The following is a 12241-nucleotide window of genomic DNA, read 5'->3' as shown; positions in this document are numbered from 1 at the left end:
GCCAGTTGCAGTAGCTAATGAAAATCAGGTTCCCCCAGCTGTGCAGTAGGAATACTGAGAGGATGATTAGACTGCCAACAGGATGCTCCAGGGGAAGTACACAGAGACAAGGATTATTTTAAACTTAACTATCAAAAATGAAGCTTTGTTATTTTAGCAACTATATGTTACTTTTTTGTTTTTGATAGAAAATGCTTAATATGAAGAGTTTTCAAAGAGAAATTACTTTGACTGACTCCTCCTTGTTTTAAATATTTCAATCCTTAATGCTGGCCCCCATTGATTCAGTGCCAGGAGTCAGAAGTGTGGCAATAGGGAGCCTGTGGCAGAGGTACTCACATTGTGGTAAACAGGAAACAGAAAGGAATGCTTTCGCTAACAGACTTTCTTCTTGTTCCTGATGTGTTCCGTCTAGACTTGTGTCCTATGCAGAACATCCTCTCCAACCTTGGTAATTCTCTCTGGAATACCTCTAAGGTACCTGGGAGGTATGGGTTGCTTATCTTTTATTCCCACTCTATTTGAAATAAACCATCAGGTATCTTTTTTTTCATTTATTTATTTATTTATTTATTTATTCATTCATTCACTTTATATCCTGATTGCAGCCCCCCAGCCTCACCCTCATATAAATCCTCCCCCTCCCCTCCCCTTCACCTCTGAGAAGGGAGAGATTCCCCACTCTGCCCCCTCAAGTCAAGACTAGGCACATCTTCTCCCATTGAGGTCAGAAGGGGCAGCCCAGTTAGAGGAACAGGATCTACACACTGGCAAGCAACAGAATCAAGATAAACCCCTGCTCCACTTACTGGGGGACCCACATGAAGACCAAGCTGCACATCTGCTACATATGTGCAGGGGGGCTTAAATCTAACTCTTGTATGCTCTTCAGTTGTAGGTCAATCTCTGGGAGCCCTCAAGGTTGTTAACTGTTGGTCTTCTTGTGGAATCTTTATCCCATCCAGGTTCCTCAGTTTTTCCCTCAACTCTTCCACAAGATTTCCCAAGCTCAGTATAGTGTTTGGCTATGAGTCTTTGCATCTATTTCAGTCAGCTGCTGGGTGGAGCTTCTCATAGGACAGTTATGCTAGGCTCCTATCTGTGAATCCAGGCTGACAGATACAAACATAGCCTGAGGCTGCAAGGTAGTTGAAGGACAGAGACAGGGCTATAATGTGTCCCTATTGATCCTCTGAGGACAGCTCAGCACAACCTCCCCCCCCAAAAAAAAATTGGCAGGGTTTGCTACTACATTCATTTATGTCTGCCTCACACAGGGCACCTGTGTATCCGAGGGAGCAGTGACAAATATAGCTGTCTTCACATGTTGTATCATTGTGACAAGGCTTTGACCAACAAAGAGGCATCAAAGTCTCACAGTGTGCCCCTGTGAATCCACTACCCATGCTGTCTCAGTAGTAGTTGTTCCCTCCACCCACACATAGACCTCCATGAAGACATGGCTGACTGGCACATTCATCAAAGTTGAGTTCACAGTAATCTCCAAGGAATCTAGGTAAGTAAGCCTCAAGAGCATACTGACATGTGGCACCATGTAGACATAGTTGGGATCCACGTTCATCAATTTCCAACTCACAACTCACATCAGAGTTCTCTTGAGGACAGACACATGTGTCTTCCTATCTAATTGGGGCACACCGCCTCATTCATGTGGGGATCAGAAACACATTCATCCACTTCTAAGTCACAATGACTTAGAATGCCTTGGTATCCAGGCACACAGAAGCAGGAGTGGCCATTGATTTTATCCTGACACACAGTATCATTATGACAAGGACTAGAAGCACACTCAGTGTGATCTGTCTCACAGAACATTCCAGCATATCCAGCAGGGCAGAAACAGACAGGGTGCTCAGGGTCTTTATGTAAGATGTCTCCATGTTGGCAGGTGTTCCCTCCACAGGAATTAGTGGAAGATTCACAGCCCAGCCCCTTTATCCCAGGAAGATAAGGACACTGGAAGCCCCTTTCTCCTGGGTTATTCACACAAGTGGCGATTTCTTGGCAGGGACTGGAGAACCAAGGGTATTTTAGATCTTCACAGTCTTTATCCAAATTATTGTCTATGTCTAAGCAACAATTGATGTCTTCTGGAAAATCCTTCATAGAGAATTGTTTTGGCAAGATTTTCAGTGACACCTGGTATTGTTTTTATAACAAAGTGAATCCTGCACCTGAAGTCACTGCAAGGACTCAGGTACATCCTTTCACACTGAGACCAGTCAAGCCAGCCCAGTTAAGGGAGCAGGATCCACAGGCAGACAACCCAGAGTCAGGGAGATCCCCTGCTTCAGTTGTTGGGGGACCCACATGAAGACCAACCTGCATATCTGCTACATATGTGGGGGAGGTCTCATCAGGCACTCTTAAGAATATATAATATTTTTAAAGATAACTGTATTCTTTTTTGAAAACATGTTTTAATATGAATGAAAACTTCACCTATATCACTCCTGCTTCTCCATCTCACCCTTCAACTCGCCCCATGTTCCACTTCATAATTCGTGAGCTACTAACAGAAAGTGCAAGATTCCAGCTATTAGTCAATCCATGATGCTCCATGTCTGAGCTGGTTTTCAGTAGGCACTGAAATCCCAAAGAAGTAGGCTCTAATGCCAGTGAAGGAATGGACTTGCTAGTGAGAGCAAGCAAACAAAGAGCAAATGCTTCCTTCTTCCATGATCTTTATATAGGCTGCCAGCAGAAGGTGTGACCCAAAATAAAGGTGGATCTTCCCATGTCAAAAGGTCTGGATTAAAATTGGCTTTTCCCATTTCAAATGATTTAATTAAGAAAAATATCCCTCACAGGTGTGTACCAGGCCACTTACACTCTAGTTAATTCCAGATGTAATCATGTTGACAACTAAGAAAAGCTATCACAATTCCAACCTTGTCAACCTGACACACAATCATATCTCCTTAGGACAGGCTTAATTTTCTAATGAAAACAATAATCAGATTATAATTATGCCTAACACACTATAACTGTCTCATGTACAACCACAAACACGTTATACATTTTAGAATATTTGGCAATGTCACTTGAGGGATATTCTTTTATAATCTCAAAACTAAAATATAATAACTACCGATATTCTCTTAATTGATGTCACATTACATGAAAAAGAAATCCAGGAAAGAAAACACAAATATCTGTACAAACACATTCTTAACAAAATATGACAAGAAGCCCTCATGTCAATTATAATCTTTGTTTCCTCTACTATCCATTTTGTATTTGTTCCACCCTCAACAGGCACTTCAGCAGGTTTTAGATATTCTCCTAAAAGAGGGACTCATACTTTTATTCCTGATGGGTCTGTGCCATTTATCATCCTGCCTGGATTAGACTGTTGTAGTTTCCCATTGACTTCATTCACAGGACATGATAGCATCAAGAGATTCCCTAAAAGATCTCTTGCACTCCAGACATCATCTTTTGTATCTCCATTGTGGAGAAACTATCCAATTTCCCCATGGTAATCTGGACAAATTACCCCCTCTAAAGATAATTAAACCTCAAAGTGACCAGAGGAAGTATAAGCTTCAGGTTCAATGAAATGTTTGTTGTGGCTCTTGGTGAGAACACTCCGCACTCTGCACTCTGGAAGCCAAATTTGTAGGACAGAAGAGCTTAAGGTCACAGAACAGGAAGCAAAAGTTTTCCTAGTGGGTCACTAGAGGTGATAGTGAGAGTAACTATTCCATTTTCTGTATTTTTATTCCTAGACCTGTGGGTACAGGAGAAACCATACCATACATTGGACACTGATTCAACACATATACTGCATTCTGGAGAACTCTGCCCCAGCCCATCAGGATGCTGCCACGTAAAAGGCATTGTAACTCTGTCTTCAAAACACCATTCCATCTTTCTATCAGGCCAGTTACTTCAGGATGATGAGGAACATGATAAGACTAGTGGATTCCATAATTGTGAGTCCACAAATATATTTTTCTGACTGTAAAATTAGTTCTTTGGTCAGAAGCAATATTGTGTAGAATACCATGATGCCAGATAAGACATACTGTTGAGAGGCCAAATCATTTAAGTTCAGACTCCTTTTTAGAGAATCTGACCTAAGTTTAAACTCAGGTAAACTAACAGGCTGGTACCTAGCATTAGTTTCCAAGTCCCCCCCGCCCAACAAAACCCGAGCCTACCTCCAGTCTCTAGGCTAATCCCCAACAAGTTCAGCCTTTTCAGATTATACCCTCAACAATACTAGTGTCTCCAGGTTATTCTGCCAACAAACTTGCACTCCCAGATTATAAGCCCACCTTCTGCCTAACAACCACCAATACAGAGGAGAACAGAAATTAAGTTTATGATATGACTCCCAGCACCAGCCAATTATGTTAAAAGCCACAAGAGCTTTCCAATTAAATGCTTGCACACTTACCCCCTGCTTGCTGCTTACCATGAAACTTTGCTCCAATAGACATTCAGGGCTCCCCCACCACCAAAACTATCCTGAGTGATGGTGGTATGTTGGGAGGTGTCCCAAGCTAGCTTGAATAGAATAAAGATTCTGCTGTGAGTTGCATCAGTTGCTCCTGTTTGGCTTTTTTGGGACCACTATTTTCCTGGCACTACACCATAAGTCCACAAATGGTAGCAATTCATGTTCTAGACCCCATGTGTAAACCCCATCTCTGCCACCATGACACTTCGTTCATGGTTCCATTTGGCAATGACAGAGATAGCTAGAGAAAGAAGTTAATGAGCCACAGAATGGATCATCCTATTTATGTGATTATTAAGCCCCTCTTCAGCTGAGTTACACTTTGATGTGATTTACATGGGACACAAATATTTTCACATCCTTTTCCCCATAGCTAGCCACATACTTCTTTCCAAAATGTCTTTCTTACCAATTTTCCAAGCATGTTTTCTACAAGTCCCTGACCATGCTGCCAAGCCACTGGTTATGGCCCAAGAATCAGTGAAAACTTGTACACCTGGCCATTTTTCCTTCCAAAAAAATGTATACTGCCTGAAGTTCTAAATACTATGAAGATTTCCCTTTGCTGGTGTCTTCCAGGAAAAGGGTTGTGAAGTGGAAATTTCTGTGGTTTTTTTGTTTTTGGAAACTCAGTTATGTCATATGATGTTTTGCTGAAGCAGACACAGGTGAGAAAATGTTTTGTTCACCTTGCATCCTGTTGCTGATCTTCCCTTCTTGTATCTATGTAGAGAGTAACTCACCAAAGAACTTCTCATGATACTCCTGTAGCTTCTTAACACTTCTGTAGACTCTGGTCAATTGGTGGAGCCTCACATTTTCTTCAGGATAGAACTGTCATTGCTGATTCGTGAGTGGTGATTGCCAAGTGGACTGAACTACGGCTGATCATGAGAGTGTTTTGCTGGATTACTGACAACTAAGATTGGAATAGCCCCAAAGAACTATTTCCAAACAGATCCCCAAGCCCTGTTTCATATTAACCTTTCTTTCTCACTACCTTTAGTAGGTGGTTGGGTAGAACGGAGGTTAAAGCATTTAAGAAGGGAAGTTGAAGCATTTAAGAACCCTTATTAAAGTAGGTTTTTGAAAAATTTAAGTCAACAGGGTTGTGATGCCATAGCTCTCCACTTCTCGGTAGTGCCTACATGAAGTGCAGTATCATCAGTATACCTGGCCGCCCTTGCTTCTCTTCCTCAGTCAATCAATCATAGAGCACACCAAATGAGACTATAGGTGCATGCTTGGGAACAGATGGCATTGTAGCAGGAGTAGCAACCATAAACATTTGGACAATTTCTTCATATAACTTGCTTGTGTCTTCAGAACCTGATTGGGCCCAATCACATCTATAACACTTCCATTTGATAACGGATTGCTGCTGTGCATGAGCTGCTTTATGGTTCGGTGGGTCAGATAAAACCCAGCTCATGATGCCCAACTTAGGTCACAAGGTAACTTGGAGGCCTCTGGTCAAATGTTCGATTTCCACTAAGGCCTGAACAGGTGAAGAAATGCCATGCAGAGGAGGAATAATTGTCTGCATATGATGGTAGAGCCAGGAATATCCATCACAATGTGTTTTTTTTTATCTTTTGGGTTTATGACCCAATCAGTTTCATTACTGTTGCTTATAATAGCATAGATGGACCTCTTTATATAGCAGTGGCTACACCATGGAAGACTTCATTCCATCCCACAACAAAACAAACAAACAAATATATAAGCTATACATGAAGACAAATCATTAAAAGACATAAAATCCATATAAAAATGTGGCCCACATATAGAAATCTGAAGTAGTTAGGCTTTAAGCTTCAGTAATAATGTAATAATGTGCAATGTTATTCACATTATTCAGTAGTAATGTGTTCTTCAGTGATAATTTGTTTATTGTTATTTATAAAGTGTGTACTTTTAATAAACTGGTCTCAAGTTAGTGTATATGAAATCCCTAGATGCCTTGACACCTCTGTACTTCCAAGGAGGCCAAAAGCAGTGAACAATGGAGGATCTAGACTTGTGGTACTCTTCCTTGATTATCCACATCTCCTAGAAAATGGCTAATGAAACCAGGATAGGGCCACTGAGCCACACAGAATGTGTGAATTTAATGAAGTAATAATCTTGATCTTCATGGGGCTAGAAGCTAGAGCAGTGATCTCCTTCTTCATCCTGTCACTGATACCTGGTCATACAGTGGTGCCACCAGACAACACTGTGTTGGCATAGTAATTTTTTTTGAAAAAATGATGGCATCACACCATAATGGAATTAAAGGTAATTTCTTGGATGCTGCAGGATTCTCTAGCCAGGATGGAATGTTGGAGGAGACTCTCTGGGCAGTGGACCTACCCGTTACCAATAGTGATGATCAGGCTGCAAATAGATCCTCCCCAGGAAGGAGAAAGATACAGTGATGATTTTGCTCAGGGTTCATGGTGACATACAACAGTTTCTCCTTGATGTCATTCTCAGTTTCCCACTAGACTATGTAAGGAAACTGTAGCTTCACTCTGTCAAGATCTTCATGACATAGTCTGTTAGATCCAAGCAAGTCTAGAGTCTATTACAAGTTGGTGGTAAGACCTGAAGCATCCAAGATAGTACCTACTAAGTGCATGGATAAGTACATGGCTGGGGTGTAGAAGGTCTAAACATGATCTGGGTCATGCTTTCCTGATTGGCTGTGAAGTTCAGGTAATTTTTGTTGAAAAACACCCAGGTGTTGGGGGGAAACATGCACCCTATTGTAAAAGGTATGGTGCCAGTTCTACTCTGTGTCATCCCAGTTGGTGACAATATTGTGCTCAATGGACTACTTCAGGGTTAGGATGCCTCTGTTGTTCTAGACCTCAGTACCCACATGGTTCTGTCCCATGCCCAACATCACACCCTACAGAAGGCATCCAATGATGGGGGGAAGATGGCATTATGAGCATCAGAAGCTGCAAGTCAGTTTTGCATATGCTGGATCCATTGTTGTCCTAGTTGTCCACAGCCAACTGAGTGGGTGGGTTAGGAACAGCAACAGAGAAGCTGCAAGAGACTCATGTTGATAAGGTAGATATGGATTTGACAGTGTCTTTGGTAATATTATATTGGTCCCACGCAATGACTTTAAAAGTTTCTTAAGCTAACTTTCTAAACTTTACAAATTGAAACTATCATGTTTTAACAACAATCAAATTACCTGTTTGCTTCTTTTGAAGAATCAAACGATTTAACAAGATTTGGACCATGTTCTCAAGTGGCAGAAGGAAGCTGTGGTGGGTGGGAGGTGATTCCCAGTCCCCATGGATTCTATATCATTTCTGAGTGTTTCAGACCCATACAGTTTCACTTAATTATATTACTGCTCAGAATCCTAGAGGAGTTTGTAATTCCTGTCTAAAGTATCAAACTTCATGCTACTTTATTGAACAAACAAAATACATCCCATCTGTTCACTCATACACTCAAAAAATCATTTGGGTTTTTTTTTTCTTTTTGTCTCTCTTTTCAGAAAATAATACTAAGTCTTAGTGAGACTGTTACTTCCAGGCTGTGTAAAAGGACATGCTTGCCATCACCCCAGACTTCCTTCTTCATTCTCTATATGGTCAGTGCAGTGTCTTCTATTTGGTTATCAGCATTTGTTTGTAAAGAAGGACAGTGTGACCTCCCAGGCAGGAGGACCCTTTGAGTGAAGAAAGCCGTTAGCAAATCAATCCTAAAGTGATTTATTTCCAAGCAGTAGATAGCAAGGAGGCAGTGTATATTTATCATTTGGACAAGGCCCTAATAAAGATAAATTCAGAGTTTGAGTTCCTCTAAGAAAGTGGCTTTAACTTCCGACATATGCCAAAATGCACTTCACAGCTAATTAGGTGGTATTCACACATGCCTTGCAAGTGGGCTAGAGCTAGGCAGTAGGATAGGAGTGTTTTCTACATTTAGATGTGTCATTGATGATCTGAAAAATCAAGGACCTTTGAGACTAAAAAGTAATGTCAAGAGGTAAACTCAAGGAGATCCTCAGAGCCAATAATTAATGTTCATTTTTTAAAAATCTATGGCAAGACTTTGCTTAGTTACATTATAGAGGACGTATAAACAGAAAGCTAGTCTTACCTCCATGTAATTAATAAAATCAGTGTTGCTGAACTACATTTTAATTGTATCTCCTATCACACAGACATGGTAACAAAAATATAGAGTAAAATATTAGGACTGACTCTTTTATCAAATATATTTCAGATACTCTCTTGAAAATCTGAACCTAAACCAAAGTAAGACAAGCGAGGTACATAGGGCTTAAAACTTAGGGAGGTCCTTATACATGGTCAGCAAGAGAGTTAGTACCTCATAAAAATTTGTTCCTTTGAGGTCTACATTGCTTCACCTTAGTCCCTGACCTATTAATAATGTTTCTGTTCTTGAACTATAATGTCTGAAGTCTAGCTGAAAGAGCATAAAGAACAAAAAATATATGATACTTATAAAATCATGTGCAGATGTGAAAAATAACTATTTATTAGAACATATGGTGATAATACCATAAATCCTTATATGTCATCACTATAAGGAAAGGCAGAGGCCAGTGTAAATTAATAGCATGTCTGACTATCCATGTGATGCTACCAAGAAGAGAGTCTACAGTTGAAGGCGGTTGTACTAGTAAATTAATTGATTGAACCTAAGGGCTAGTAGAAAACAAAACTGATTTGTTCTACTATGCTATTGCTGAAATCTGGATAACATGACTGATTGGCTTGTGTATTACTTTTGCATCATTGTAACAAAATCTCCAACACAAACTACTTACAGAGTAAAGTTTTACATTGCCTCACCACTTCATAGTTTGAAAGGCAGAGCAAAGCTATTGATGATGGGGATTTGTGGAAGAAATTACTCGCATCATGGTAGCTGGAATTAGGACCAGGCTATAACTTTCAAAGGTCCATTCCTAACAGCCTACCTCTGCCAGCTAGAGCCTATTGCATAAAGATTCCATAGCCTCCCAAAACAATAGACAATCTTAGGAAGAAGAGCTCAAGACATAAAACTGCAGGGGATATTTTATATTCATATGATAATAGTTTGTATAGTACATTTTTTGTATAGAATCCAAAAGGGATCCTCAGCCTTCTCTCATTCCAATATAAATTCCAAGTTGAAATGATTCCAGTTAGGAGTTTCCTCATGCAGGCATATTGTGGTAGGAGACATTCAGGTCTGCTTATTTTGCTCCATGTGACTAGCATAGATTACAAAGTAAGTTCTGTTTTAAACTTTACACATAGCATCTCTTCCTCTAAGTTCCATATCCCACAGCATGACTACATATATCAGAACTGAGAAAAGAATGGGCTAAAACGATGCCGAGTTGAGAGCAATCATTCTCATTTGCTTTAATTGGTACCCAACTTGAGATTTTCCAAATGGAAGATCATTGAGTGTTTCCAGGTGAAAGAAAAAAGCCATCCCTTCAATAAAATTGATCAAATTGACTCATGAAATGTTGTGGACACAAGAAAAATTCACTCTTGTTAAACAGAGAGGGTCTTGGAAAATGCATTCCAAACATCGGCGTTAACATTTTCTTTGAAAGAGTCACAGCACATAGAGAGGAAATTCCTTGATAAAATGTGGTTTCTGGTTGCTGAATTTCACTTAGCTCAGTTCTCTGGCATTTTCTCTTAGCCTGCCTAGACTTAGAGAGGGATTTTCAGTGGACCATTTTCAAACAAGTAATTATACTAAGCAGAGTCCTGAAACTAGCATAAGTCATGTTGCCCTTCTGAAGATTATGCTCAACTCAGAATTAGATGAAGTCACTCATCAATTATTCAAGCAGTTATTAATTACCAGTAAGTGTTCAAGGCTTTATTCTTGGTGCTGGAGGGAGGCAGGGTGAAAGTGACAGATGCCAAAGAAATTTAGAGTCTGTTATGGGAACTGTCTTGTATGGAGGCTAAGATATGCATATGAATAGTAATATGGGGTACAAAAGGTTATACCTCATATGAGAGAAACAAAAAATAGTACATTCAAAGTATGTTCTGTTGATGAATACATGGGTATCACCTGGGAACTTGTTAGAAATATAGATTCTCACCCCCTAGCCCTGACCAATTGATCCAGACTCTGTAGTCTTAAAAAGTTCCATAGGTTAGTCTTACATTCATTACATTTTGAAAAGCCCCATAAGTGTAGTTAGTTCAGAGAAAGGAGAAATCCTTCCAGTTCATGGGGCAAGAAAAGCCTGAAGGAACATGACACTTGGGGTATACTTTAAGAGTGAATGTAGCACAGATTTTGAGAGAGCTATGAAAAAATTGTCCATTGATTTTCCACACATGTGACTTGGCCATATTTCCCAACCTTGCTTGTAATTGTGTGAGAACATCACTAACTTCCAATGTGATGTGAGCAGAGCAGTATGTTCTACTTCCAAATGAATGGATTTGTCTTACTCACTCTCCCATCTTTCTAGAGTTGGAACCACAGGGCGAAGTGACCCAACTCTGGTTGCTCAACTGATGATCATACCCTCCAGCATGGTACAACAATAATTCACCCATTTGACAACATATAAGGAGCCTAATGTCCTGTACAATCATATAAAACCGAAACAGTGGTGTTCTGAGATATTCAAAACAAAAGTATTACATGAGAGGGAAATTAACTTCTCAAATTGTAAGCTACTTTATGTTCTCTTTGTTAAAAGTGAGTATGTTTATCTTAACAAATGTAGACATTTGCAGTTCAAATACAAAGAGAAGGTTAAGAAGGATAAAGTAGTCTCAAAGGTACATGTACCTGTGTATGGAATGTTTAAGATATCAATGATAATGTATCTGGCTGATGCATACGGTGTATGGATTTGTAATATTAAACCAAATTAGAAAAGTGAAGTAAAATATATCAGATTACATTTGATGGTAACAGGAAGCCATTACCCATCTAAGAAGGGAATGATACAATGCTTGAAGGGACATATTCAGGGAAGTGTGTTTGGGGAGAAAAGGGAAGAAAACTTCCTTATATTTTACAGTAGAAGAGCTGAATGATAATATGAACCTCTGAGAGAGAGCGAGGCATGGTGGTTCATGCCTGTAAGCACTGGGAAGGCCAAAGAAAGAGTATGGCTGTGAGTGCATGTGAAGTAATCCTGGGCTACACAGTAAGACCCTCTCAAAATAAAATAAAACAATAAAGTCTTCATTCAGACATGGCAATGCAAGTGCTGAAATTCTCAACTGAGGTACCTGTTCCAAACATCTAGTAAGGGATTTGTACTCTTGGAGTCAAAAATAATTATGAAGTTCCCAGTGCAAAGTAAAATTAGTTACAACATAGAACTATAGTAAATCATCTGCAGAGCTCTTAGAATTTAGATCTTAGAAAAAAGGAAAAATGTCAATATGAGAAAAGTATCCTCATCAACAAAATCCACCATGAGAAATATGGAAATATATCTATCGTTTTTTAGCATTTCCTAGAAATTAAACTAAAATTGGATTTTAAATCAGATACTGTCTTCTCAATGAGAAGCTGCATTGTCTTTGACTGTCTACAATAAATGTCTGACCTTTAATGTTTTGACTCAGACTCTATTATATCCCAAGGGCAATATACTATTCACTGGAATTAAATTTCTTCATATTTATTTAATTTGCCTTGACACTTCTCTCTCTCTCTCTCTCTCTCTCTCTCTCTCTCTCTCTCTCTCTCCCTCCCTCCCTCCCTCCCTCCCTCCCTCCCTCC

At 39.8% G+C, this 12241-nt stretch overlaps 1 pseudogene; it reads right to left on the bottom strand.

Moving 5' to 3' along the window:
* Positions 1 to 1082: 1082 nt before the first annotated feature.
* LOC114618658 overlaps positions 1083 to 12241 on the bottom strand; it is a 26771-nt pseudogene continuing 15612 nt past the window's right edge.

Source organism: Grammomys surdaster, unplaced genomic scaffold (genome assembly GCF_004785775.1).
Source record: "Grammomys surdaster isolate TR1022 unplaced genomic scaffold, NIH_TR_1.0 60, whole genome shotgun sequence".
Taxonomy (NCBI): Eukaryota; Metazoa; Chordata; class Mammalia; order Rodentia; family Muridae; genus Grammomys; species Grammomys surdaster.
The sequence above is the reverse complement of the archived record's forward strand: the minus strand, read 5'-3'. Positions and strand labels throughout refer to the sequence as shown.